The sequence below is a fragment of the Pan paniscus genome, chromosome Y (assembly GCF_029289425.2).
Source record: "Pan paniscus chromosome Y, NHGRI_mPanPan1-v2.0_pri, whole genome shotgun sequence".
NCBI lineage: Eukaryota > Metazoa > Chordata > Mammalia > Primates > Hominidae > Pan > Pan paniscus.
The window spans coordinates 38,603,775-38,616,954 of NC_073273.2; positions in this window are offsets into that span (position 1 = coordinate 38,603,775).

Consider the following 13,180-nt stretch of genomic DNA (forward strand, 5'->3'; position numbering starts at 1 on the left):
TCCTCTCACTTAGAAAAGGAAAAAAATAGAAAAAACAGTTTAAGGGTCAAAAGGGGAATGTCCTGGGGAAAGAACTCCTTGCTCAGTGCAAGAGGTTCTTTTTAATCCTTGTATCCTTTCCTGGGTTCAGACTGTGTTGAATTCCTTGGCCAGGGGAAGAAAGGTTCTGTTGGCATGACAGGCCATAAGTGCCCACCTGCCAGCTCTGTGAGGTCCCGGCTACCACCGTGGTTTTCTCTTACCTTCCTCAGCTGGTGGCTGTTAAGTACAGCCTTTGCATGCTGTGAACATGTCCAGGTGCCCCAGCTGGAAGGGGAAAGGGTAAGGGGAGTTTCCCTGAGCTGTGTGCGTCTGCATGTGTCAGGGTGGAGGCAGAGATGGCACCTCTAAGAACAATTTGTCTGATTTGCGTTTTTGGCAACTCAGCATTGCCACAGCCTGTAGCAAAATTCTTTAACATTATAAAGGAAGAGATAATAGCCATTTCAAACCATGAGAGAGAGAGAAAAGAGACAAAGTCGGGGTTTTGACCAGCCCGGTTAGGGAAATTAAATCTTCTTGAAAGGGAACAGATCCTTTTATCTGCAGGAAAGAGAGAGAGGTGGCAGGATTTTGGGAAAGAGGCAGATCTGACAGTTTCACATTTGCTCTTACCTTCTGGGATCCCAGATGACCCCCAGTTGAAACAGGAAAAGTTCCCTTATCCCCCTGGCAGGGTGTCAGACTCTGGGAGTGGTCCTCCTCTTCAGTGTCCCGCAGCTCAAACCCATAGGGGGAGCATGCAGATGGGCAGATTGTGGGCAGTGTGGGGTCCAACTCCACGGCAGTGTGTAGGACTCAGTGTTTACAGCTCCCGAAGCTCCAGTGGGCATGTGTTACAGTGTGCTCTTTCAGCTTTACCATATGCAGGCAGCTTGTGTTGATCAGCTCAGTTAGACTCTCTGCCTTATCGCAAGGGCAGAGAGCTTTCTATATCATGGGGTTCTTTCCCTAGCCCACAGGAAAAATCAGATCACACGTGTGCTTGTAGAATGAGTGCAAGGTTTTATTGAGTAGTGGTGGTAGTAGCTCTCAGTAGTTGGGTGGGGAGCCAGAAGGGGGATGGAGTGGGAAGGTTGTCTTTCCCTAGAGTCAGGCCACTCACTGGCCAGGCTCTCCTTGGCTGAATTTCCCTCAGTGTCTGTATGGTTCCACTGTTGATGGCCTGTTCATGTCTCTGTGTTTGTCTGCCGGTGTGTTCTTCTTGACATCCCCACTATGGTCTCAGGGTTTTTATAGGCACAGTGTGGGGGGTATGGTGGGCCAAGGTGGTCTTGGAAATGCAACATTTGAGTGTGAAAACAGTCCCAGTTCTCACCTAGGTTCGTGGGCACAGGCCTGAGGGTGGAGCCCTCACCAGGGACCCCACCTTTCTCTACCCAGCACTTCCTTGCCACCCCTCCCATATCATATTCATGAGAATTGATATGTGGTTAGTCTCAAACTGATGCGCTGAGGAAGTCAGACACAAAATGGTACATACTGTCTGATTCCATGTATAGAAAGTTTAAATGGCAAAACTATGGTTATAGAAGCCTTGAAGGGATATTAACAGGGCTTTTATGGTATCGATAACTGATGTTCTTTTTGTAGGTATAGTTCAGAGATACATGTTCACCTTTTATTCATTGACCTGTACATTTACTATGCATGCATTTTTCTCTTCACCAGGTGTATTTTGTAGATGATTTTTTCCCCAAAAGTAATATTTTATAAAACCTTACATAAACAGCTCCATGAATTTTGGCAAATACACTGTTGTTATAAACTCACACTTAGATCAATATACAGAATATTTCTAGCCTTCCTAAGAACTTTGTATTTCATCTTAAACTTAGGAGATTAGTGCTATTAGTGGCTCCACATCACCATTGAGGAACATTGGCACAGCAGGTTAAGAACCTGTCTGTTGGTACTACCAGCTCTTCTTTAGATAATTTTTGCATGCCCATGGTGTCAGAGATGGCAAAGAGGACAGTGATAGTCTCTGCCTTTCTTCCTGAGGTTAAATTGTCAACCAGTATGTTGTCCTGGAAAATAATATTCTCTTTCCACGTGACTAGGCCAGGAGCAATCTGGGTAGGGGAGCATCAGGCACTCTTCTGAACCATTTCCCAATCATTGTCATCCTTGATGATGCTATGGGGTCTTAAGAATTGTCAATGCCAGGTGCAGGGGTGCTAACACCAGGCTAGAAACTGCTCCCAGGGAGGATGTGATCATCATCTGTCAAGCTGGATTGTCAGTTTTTGTTTTTTACAGGCAAACCAAAGAAGTGAGGCTGAAGCCCTACGAAGTTCACTGTAGGTACATTTAAGTTCTGACGCTTTTATTGGACCTAGATAAAGTTTAGGTGTTGACTGGGGCAAATACTTCCTACATCATGGGGTTTCATGTGGATTCTCTAATTCAAATTAATTTCTCAGTGGCCTCATGTAGTGCCAGCTTTGTCTTAGAATAACCCAATGCTTTCATCTCAGAACATTTTGTTGACTATTACAAGAGATTTCTAGCTTCCCTTAGGAATTAAGAGCCCTCACCTAGACTGAAGCTCTCTAGTTATACTTTGACTAGCTGAAAGTGACATGAGAGGTCAGAGAAGTTATGTTTCTATTTCTGAAAAGCATAGGATTGGAAATTAAAATAGGTTAATTAATGACATCTGGCAAAGAAAGTGATGAGAGATGCTTATCAAAATGTAGCCAAGCTTTGAGGCAGCCTATGAGAAATTCATTTTTTTTTTGGCCACATCTCAGGGCAAAGAAAGCTCCAGGATGTAAGAAGGAAAGAAAGCGTGCAGTAGTTGAGAATTATGAAATTACTCATATTGGCCCTATCTCAACTGTCTTGTGGGATTTGGCAACAAGTACAAGGAAAAGGAAAAGTTTTCTTTGCCCTGACTCACTTCATAAGGAAGGTGGTGCACCAGGGAAGGGAATACATGGCCAGACTTTAAAAGGTTTATAGGTTGATGACACAGAGATGTGAAGGGAGTAAAATATTTTACCCAGCCCCTGATCAAGATGGAGTCACTCTGGTTTGAATGCCTCTCGCAGCAGGAGGATAGTTAAAATCATGACACAGTTTCTCAATGAATATGAAATGATTGTTCTCCTGTATCAAGGATAAAGCAAGAGAGCAATAGCCACTCTGGAAGTGACCCAAACTGTGCTATTTCAGATTATTTTGTTGTCCTGCCAGCTGTTATTCATTCCCTGGTCTTCTGTTAGTTAAAGGATCACCAACAAATTCTAAAATCTAAAAGATTATTGGGTGGTAAAACTAGATCTATCTATAATAAAATGAAGAACTCGACTATGTTTAATTATTGAACACATGAGTAAGTATATATATTGTAAAACTACTCAAACTGTCCTGCTAGGTTAATTTTAAGTTTGCATTGTTTGATAGGTGAATTATTTGGAATAATTCAGTTGACAGCTAATGCCTAAACTGATTTGGGTTAAAATACAGAAAATCTGAGTTGAGTTCAGTAGCTCATGCCTGCCTGTCCTAGTTACTTGGGAGGCTGAAGCAGGAGGATTGCTTTAGCCCAAGGGTTTGAAGCTGCAGTGAAAAAATAAACTAAAAATATACAAGTCTTTGCTTAATTAAAACATTACTATCAGATAATACATTCCAAAATTGTAAAATCTGGAAAGGCACCGTAGCTCATGCCTGTAATCCCAGCACTTTGGGAGGCTGAGGTGGGTGGATCACCTGAAGTCAGGACTTTGAGTCCAGCCTGGCCAACATGGTGAAACCCCGACTCTACTAAAAATACAAAAGTTAGCTGGGCGTGGCGGTACGGCCTGAAATCCCAGCTACTTGGGAGGCTGAGGTAGGAGAATCACTTGAACCCAGGAAGCGGAGGCAGGAGAATCGCTTGAACCCAGGAGGTGGAGGTTGCAGTGGGCTGAGATTGTGCCATTGCCCTCCAGCCTGGGTGACAGAGGGAGAGTTTGATTCAAAAAAAAAGTAAAATCTTACAAAAATGAAATTGAGACAAAATTACAAATATATTTCACTATATAATTATTAGTAGTAAAAGTCAGTTATTAAAAAGATTTCCCCCAGTTTAAGAGATGTGTATGGGTTTATAGCTTAGTTATAGAACATTTTATTTCCAATGAGTATGCCGTAGATAAAACACACTTTGATAAAAGACTATACATTTTGTTTATAGAACAAGGATAGAAAGTATTTTTTTAAAAAAGGCTACAGATTTTTTTCTTTGGTACAGGCACAGTGCTCTGACATGCATTACTCAAGACTCAACTTCATATCTTTAAAAGATTTTCAGAGTATTGAGAAGATACTATATTATAACTGGAAGTTACATGAAAGAATGTAAATAAAAAAAGTTTTTCAGAAGTTATAACTTTATCACTGTTTGAAATAAATTAAGAAAAACCTTTTAATCAGTAAAATCAGACTAAATGCAGTGTTCTCTGTTCAAGACAACTTATTGTTAATAAAAGAATTTATTAATAAAATGGATTATAGAAAGCAGCAGCTATTTTGTGCAGCTGTTGGAGCCTTGACAATAAAAAGCTATGATTTCCAACTATCTCTAATCATTCCAAATAATTAAATAATTGTACACTTAAATATATATTTAATTAAAGTTTAGGAGAACTAGTTTTAAAATATATGGTCTCCTTAAATTACTTTTTTTTCCTTCTTTTTTTTGAGCATGACAATAATTGTAAATTTAGGCAACACTATAACTAGTCTCTAGTTAGACCTGCTGAAACAGGACTGATGATGAGGTAAGAGATGATTTCTAGTTATACTAAAATTCTTTAGATATCTAGGCTCTAGGGGATTGGGACTCATGGAAGGTCTGTGCATATGAACTCAACAGCTTCTCCCTGATGCCTAATCATTTTCATCAATTTTATTGTTGAAAATTATTAGATCAAAGTAGTATGCATATATTCCCTCTAAGATCTCAGACTCCCTTTGCAGGTGCTGAAGAGGTTCATTCCACATATGACGGATTGAAGGTGAAGTGAGCATAGGGGAAAGAAAAAGCATGCGTAAGTCAGTTGAATTTATTACCTTTTTGTGTTTGTTTTTGCACCGTTGTCAGAATTAGCCAAAGTCAAACCTCAATGTATTACATATAAGTATGAAACAAAATCTGTTTCATGACAAAGGAGACATTGTTCCCTATGATGGCAAATTTGTACAACAAACACTGGCCATAGAAACTGCTCAATGTGCATTACTGGTTATCTCCAGGATATGGGAAGTATAGTATGGAGGAAGTGGACAAAGCAGAAAAAGAATGTACATTCTTCAACAAACACATTTCAAACCCCCAGGCCTATCTGTGTTTGTCCCAGAACTAATCAGGATAAGTCCATGAGAGGTACCGGTTACCAGTGGCTTTTATAACCCAAGCTATTCATTGGTATTTCTATAGTCAGGCTAACAAGAAGACCTAGAACCTATTTTAACTTCATTCTCCTAACAGAGGTCTTTCATGACTCATTGCTTGATACCTTATATTCAAAACATTCTTTGGAAACAAATTCTGGAGCTCAGTTTTACTTGTACCAATACATATCTGACTTTGGCATTACAAATTAGTTTTTTCTCATTTTCTATTTAAAGATTCAACATGTTTTATACATTCAGTTACATACAGTGAACCTCAAGCAGGGAATGCATTTTGGAAGTTTAAAAATCTATTTTGCTCATTCTGAAGTATAGAAATAGAGCTAGAGATATATAGGTACAATGATTTAATTAAATACATACTTATTTGGTCAGTATTTGCTCCTTGACTAGAATGTCAACTTGCTTTATTACTATAGTCCATCAATTGGTATAGTACCTTGTATATAGGAAATGCTTGAAAAACATTTGAGTTGTTATTTGGCTTACTGATACTGATCATTATAAGATTTGATGAACAAGTAAATCTACAGTGAAGAAATAGAACAGTGGGGGGAAAAAAAATGATGTCCCTGGTTGACAGAGACAGATTTTGGGGGAAAAATTAAAAGATTTGATGCCTTCAGATACTTAGCAGCAGTACTTCTTAACACTGTCTTAGGATTCTTACACTTCCTTGAGGCCTTTTATTTATAAGAGACTCTAATGAGCCTGATATGATGACACTGACGCCACTAAACCTAGAATCTAGACACAGCCATATAGAAAGGAGATCAGAAGTATGACAATGAGGACTGAGAGACTGAGTTAATTCTACTTAGCATCTCTCCAGTGGAGATGGGCAGACATCAGAACAGTTTAGAACTTAATCTGTTTATCTTGACAAGCTAAGGAGAGAAATTTCATACTGGTTTTAATATCTCTACAGGAATTTCAAACTAGGATATAACATTCTTTTAATATCAGGTATTAACTACTAATGTTTAGGTAGTTTATTGTAAATTTACAATGTCAGGCATTAACTATTAAAGTTTAGATAGTTTATTATCAATTTATAATAATCACCTCAGAGCATATGGACATACCTTTTGCTATTACTTAAAAGCATAGCATTTTCACTGTGGTTTACAATAAACACAATATTAAAAATCTCTATTTTAGGAAACATGTTCACCCAAAGATGGGAGTGCTTTCTTCCAGTGAAAGAATATAAAACTTGTTTTCCTAAAATGCAGATCTACATAAATTTGTCAGATAGTCAACCTCTGGCTACGTATGTGTGCTTAACTTTCATGTGAGCATGGTTTACTAATGAAAGTTAATAACAACAAAATACTTTTCTTTTTTTAAAACTTTATTGTAAATTCAGGGATATATGTGCAGGTTTGCTACATAGGTAATTGTGTGTCATGGGGGTTTGTGGTACAGATTATTTCATCGCCCAGGTATTAAGCTCAGTACCCATTAGTTATTTTTCCTGATCCTCTTTCTCCTCACACCCTCCACCTTCTGAAAGGCCCCAGTGTGTGTTGTTCCCCTGTATGTGTCCATGAGTTCTCATCATTCAGCTCCCACTTATAAGTGAGAATGTGATATTTGGTTTTCTATTCTTGCATTAGTTTGCTAAGGATAATAGCCTACAGCTCAATCCATGTCCCTGCAAAAGCCATGATCTTGTTCTTTTTTATGGCTACATAATAGCACTCTACCGTGTATACCACATTTCCTTTATCCAGTTGTCATCGATGAGCATTTAGGTTGATTCCATGTTTTTGCTATGGTGACTAGTGTTGCAATGAACATAACACATGGATGTGTCTTTGTGATACAATGATTTCTATTCCTTTGGATAAATACCTACTAATAGGCTGGCTGGGTTGAATGGTATTTCTGTTTTTTTTTGAGATGGAGTCTCACTCTGTTGCCAGGCTGGAGTGCAGTGGCGCTATCTCTGCTCACTGCAAACTCTGCCTCCCACGTTCAAGTGATTCTCCTGCCTCAGCCTCCCCAGTAGCTGGGACTATAGGCGTGCACCACTACATCTGGCTAATTTTTGTATTTTCAGTAGAGACGGGGGTTTCACCATGTTGGCCAGGATGGTCTCAATCTCTTGACCTCCTGATCTGCCCACTTCAGCCTCCCAAAGTCCTGGGATTACAGGTGTGAGCCACCGTGCCTGGCCAGTTGAATGGTATTTCTGTCTTTAGACTTTTGAAGAATTGCCACACTGTTTTCCACAATGTATTGAACTAATGTATACTCCCACCAACAGTGTATAAGCATTCTTTTTTCTCTACAACTTCACCAACATCTATTATTTTTTGACTTTTTAATAGTAGCCATTCTGATTGGTGTGAGATGGTATCTCATTGTGGTTTTGATTTGCATTTCTCTAGTAAGTAGTGATGTTGAGCTTTTTTTCATATGCTTGTTGGCTACATACAGGTCTTTTTTTGAAATGAGTCCATTCATATCTTTCACCCACTTTTTAATGTAGTAGTTTGTTTTTTTTCTTTGTAAATGTGTTTAAATTCCCTGTAGATGCTAGATATTAGACCTTTGTCAGATGCATAGTTTGCAAATTTTTTTCCCATTCTGTAGGTTTTGTGTTTACTCTGTTGATAGTCTTTTTTGTTGTGCAGAAGCTGTTTTGATTAATTGCATTCCATTTGTCAATTTTTGCTTTTGTTGCAATTGCTTTTGGCATCTTTGTCATGAAATCTGTGCCTGTGCCTATGTCCTCAATGGTATTGCCTTGGTTGTTTTTCAGACATTTTATAGTTTTGGGTTTTACACTTAAGTTTTGATTTTTGTATATGGTGAAAGGAAGGGATCTAGTTTCAATCTTGGACATATGGCTAGCTAGTTATCGCAGCACATTTATTACATAGGGAGCTCTTTTCCCATTGCTTGTTTTTGTCAGGTTTTTAAAGATCAGATACTTGTAGATGTGCAGCCTTATCTCTAGGTTCTCTCTTGTGTTCCATTGGTCTAAAATTATTTTATTCTAATAGCAAAAGCAAATACAAATGAAACAAAACCAATCTACTAAATATAAATATATTAAAACTACTAAAATATATAAGAATATATTTAATCAAATTAGTTTTTTTTCTCATTCTCTATGACTGGTATTCAGCGGCAATTTCAACACCATTTTGGCAGCTTGGAAATTAATAAAAGGAAAAGTAAGTGCCATAGAAGAAAATAATATAATTAAAGATAAATACTTGGTAATAAAAGGACAAAATAAAACCACAGTATGGACTGTTAAACATGTTTGTTACTGAATACAGTGGTAGAATTTTACCAAGGAACACAACTTTTCCAAATAAAATGGCGAAATAGAGAACAAAAATATGAATTATACTGGTGAATTTAAACATTTAATCTTCTGTGAAAGTGCAAAAAATGAATATTTGCAAACCTCGATTTTCCTGAATTGTTAAAGGATTGTAAAAGGACAAGACTATGTACTCCTTGGCTAAGTTTATGCCAATTTTTTTTGTCTACCAGACAGAACCAAGAGTACTCTGAGAGTCTATGCCATCTCCAAAGATAGTACTTTTTATAACAATTTTGTTTAGCAGTCTTCTCCTTTGATTAAACTTATGCTTACCAGGCACAATAATACCCTTCTTTTATCTACTAACAATAGAAGGCCTTCTAAGCAGACCTGTTACAAGACAGCACAGCCAAGTATTGCAGATGCCATATCTGTGGCAGCTGCTATTTGAATTCTCTCCCCTCTAACAGCCCAATTCATTTTAAAGTTTGGTAATCAACAGGGGTCTTGATATGAATATCACATATGCTTACTTCAGGAGCTGCCTAGAGGAACCTAGGTAGCTATGTCAAGGTACTGAGTCTGTTTTAGCTTTCTTCCGGTAAAGCAGCTCTTGATACAGAGTTCTTTCCTTTCCTATCTCTTCCCATATTCCTCCCTCACCCACTTCCATCTCCACTTCAAAGTTGGGCCTGGGTTGCTGCTTTCTTGGTATATGTCTACTAGGACAATAAATGGGCTGAAAACATTGTGGGACTCAAAATTCTCAGGAGACTTTGTGGCCTGGAAGAATATTTTTATGTTCTCCACATTTTAGAGCTATACTTATGAATAAAATCATGAGTGACTATTCTATAAATCATCCTTTATACCACAATAGACTGCTGTTGTAAATGTACACTAACATATGGTTTAGACTCTGCATAAGACTAATGTGTTTATTTGTCTGAGGATTCTGAACCATATTACTTATGTTGCTTAGTTTCTTATGTGAGAAAGAGCATCTCAGATTCTGGAACTGTTAATTCTCAGGATCAATAACAATGCACAGAGTGTTTGTCTTAATGAAAACAAACTTGTCTTGTTTGCACAGCAAGCATGAATCCTATGAACAGGATGTACTTACCTGGAGAAAAAGTACTATTACTCTTATTTAAGCTTATGGTAATGGTAGTTATAACAGCAAAAACAACAAAATAAGCAAACTCTTTGGTTCTCGGGACTTTTAATGCTTGTTTAAAAAAGGAAAGATCTTGCAGTAAGAATTTCCCAGTACAACTTAAAAATCAGTCTGTGGAATATTAACACCAAAACAAAAAAGGCCCTTGGTTTATACTTTGTGTCATTTAATGATTTCATTCATTAACTATTATTTTTTCCCTTCCTTTCCTTCCTTCCTTTCCTTCCCTCCCTCCCTTCGTCCTTTCCTTTTCCTTCCTTCACTCCCTCCTTCCTTCCTCCTTCCCTTCCCTCCCTCCCTTTCCTTCCTTCCTTCCTTCTTCCTTCCTTTCTTTCTCTCTCTCGTTCTTTTTCTCTCTTTATTTCTTTTTCTCTCTCTCCCTTTCCTTCCTTCCCTCCCTCCCTCTTTCTCTCTTTTTCTTTCTTTCTTTCTCTCTTTCTGTCTCTTTCTTTTTTTCTTTCTTTCTTTCTCTCCTTCTATCTTTCTTTCTTTCTTTCCTTCATTCTTTCTTTCCTTCTTTCTGTGTGTATGAGCCAGTCTTGCTCTGTCACGAGGCTGGAGTGCAATGACGCGATCTTTGGCTCACTGCAACATCCACCTCCTGGGTTCAAGCAATTCTCCTGCCTCAGCCTCCCGAGTAGCTGGGATTACAGGCACCTGCCACCATGCCTGGCTAATTTTTGTATTTTTAGTAGAGATGGGGTTTCACCATATTGGCTAGGCTGGTCTCTTGGCCAGGCTGGTCTCAAACTCATGACCTTGTGATCCACCCACCTTGGCCTCCCAAAGTGCTGGGATTACAGGCATGAGCCACTGCCCTGGCCCCTATACTTTTTTCTAAAAGATACACAATAGCCACCCAGAGAACAAAATATACAAAATAAACATTTATTTTAAATCTCTTCTGTCAATCTTTTTTTCCCCCTCAGGAAAGTTAATGCTGATTTGAATTGTTAACCATATATATAAACTTATTCATTTTAGCTTTGATGTTAGCTTATAGGAAATGAATTCTTAGGTAGATTTGGATTAGCAGACTGGTCTCAGTACTGATTTAGATCCTCTTCACCATATTTCAAATTGCCAACCAGGGGTGGAAAGTACTTGCTACTTACATAAATGTGAGGGCTGCATTCACACTTACGTAATGCATTTAAAGTTTCCCTAATGAAAGGCCCTTGTGAGGCTCACTGAGAAGGAAGCCTGGCAGTATGGGAGACATTGTCTGAGACTGGAATCAGGAGTCTGGGTTTTTTTTTTTTTTTAATCTCAAAACTGCTATTAAGAAGTGGTGGCTATGGTCAAGCGCAGAACTTCAGCAGAGTAACAGCATGAAACCAGGGTTTTCAAGCTGAAAACCTCTGGGTCCTATTTCAGTTTTCTGCCAAGGCATTAAAAACCACTAACAAAATTACTAATTGGTATTGTTATACTAAAAAGCTGAAGTCAGATGTAGTAGAGTTAGAGTTGATTTTGGCAAGAGATACCTACTTCTGCTCTCTTTTACGTGGATATGAAATTCTTGTAGGTTACTAATCCCTTTTGAAGAATCAGAAATCTAATATACATGATTACGTGATTCACATGACACTACCAGGTAATTGTTTTATATATGCCAGGATTTATATGTTATCATTTTTCAGGAATGTGGCATTTTTCAGGAACTAGGCCCAAAAGACCAGACAAAACCAGAATTCAGTCACTGATGCTAGGTAACACGGCTAGGTGCCACACAATCAACTTTGAATGGACCAATTTTCAAAAAAACAAGAGTGACAGTACTAATAGAGAGGGCCTGGCTTATCTGAACTAGCAAAATAAGGAAGTCCCATCTGTTTTAACACTATAAGAAAATAACTTTGAAATGATCAATTCGCTTTTTGTTCCCTTTCTGCTTTCTTGAGCCATTTTTGGCCTAAAAAACCAATTTCCTGTTCTCAGCTTGTCTTCTTGTACACGGTCAGTACAGATGCAACTATCCATATACTCCCCTGCCCCTGAATAGAGTTGATCCTTGAGCAATGCAGGGATTAGGGGCACCAAACCCTATCTGCTCCAAAATCTGCAATTTTTTTTTTTTTTTTAAAGGCAGAGTCTTGCTTTGTTACCCAGGTTGCAGTGCACTGGTTCAAGTGATCTGGGTTGCAGCCCTGACTTCTCAAGTGATCCTCCTACTTCAGCCTGCCAAGTAGCTGGGATTACCATACTCAGCTAATTTTTGTATTTTTACTAGAGATGGGGTTTCTCCATGTTGGCCAGGCTGGTCTCCAACTCCTGAGTTTAGGTAATCTACCTGCCTCGGCCTCCCAAAGTGCTGGGATTCCAAATGTGAGCCACCACACCAGCCCAAATCTGCATTTTAGATTCCAAAAATGTAACTACTAATAGCCAAATTTAATGAATTTTTAAAAATAAATTGCACTTTGGGAGGCTGAGGCAGGTGGATTACTGGAGGTCAGGAGATCAAGACCAGCCTGGCCAACATGGTGAAACCCTGTCTCTACTAAAAACACAAAATTAGGTGGACATGGTGGCATGTGCCTGTAATCCCAGCTACTCGGGAGGCCGAAGCAGGAGAATTCCTTGAACCAGGGAGGCAGAGGTTGCAGTGAGCTGAGATTGCACCATTGCACTCCAGCCTGGGCAAAAACAGCAAAACTCCATCTCAAAAAAAAAAAAAAAATTAATCAGTCAATCAAATGGCCGGCCGGGTGTGGTGACTCATGCCTGTAATCCCAGCATCTTGGGAGGCCAAGGCAGGTGGATCACTTGAGGTCAGCAGTTCAAGATCAGCCTGGCCAACATGGTGAAACCTCATCTCTACTACAAATACAAAAATTAGCTGGGTATGGTGGCCTGCCCTTGTAATCCCAGCTACTGGGGAGGCTGAGGCAAGAGAATTGCTTGAACCTCGGAGGCGGAGGTTGCAGTAAGCCAAAATGGCAGCACTGCACTCCAGCCTGGGGGACAGGAGTGAGACTCTGCCTCAAAAAAATAGTAAATATAAATAAAAAACCAATCAACCAATGAAACAAGATAATTGCAGGAGTCTTATAAAGCCCAGCACCTCTGAGGGGAGCAGAAATTGCTAAAAGTCTTCCTGACATGCTTCAGAAAAGCATTTGAAGGCATTTCAAGTGGAGTCTATCTTCACATTTTCTCGCAGCACAGTCTAAAAAAAATCAGACTTTAATTTCATGATAACTGTAGGTACACATGCAGTGGTGAGAAACAATAAAGATCCCGTGTATTATGTATTCAGTTTTCCC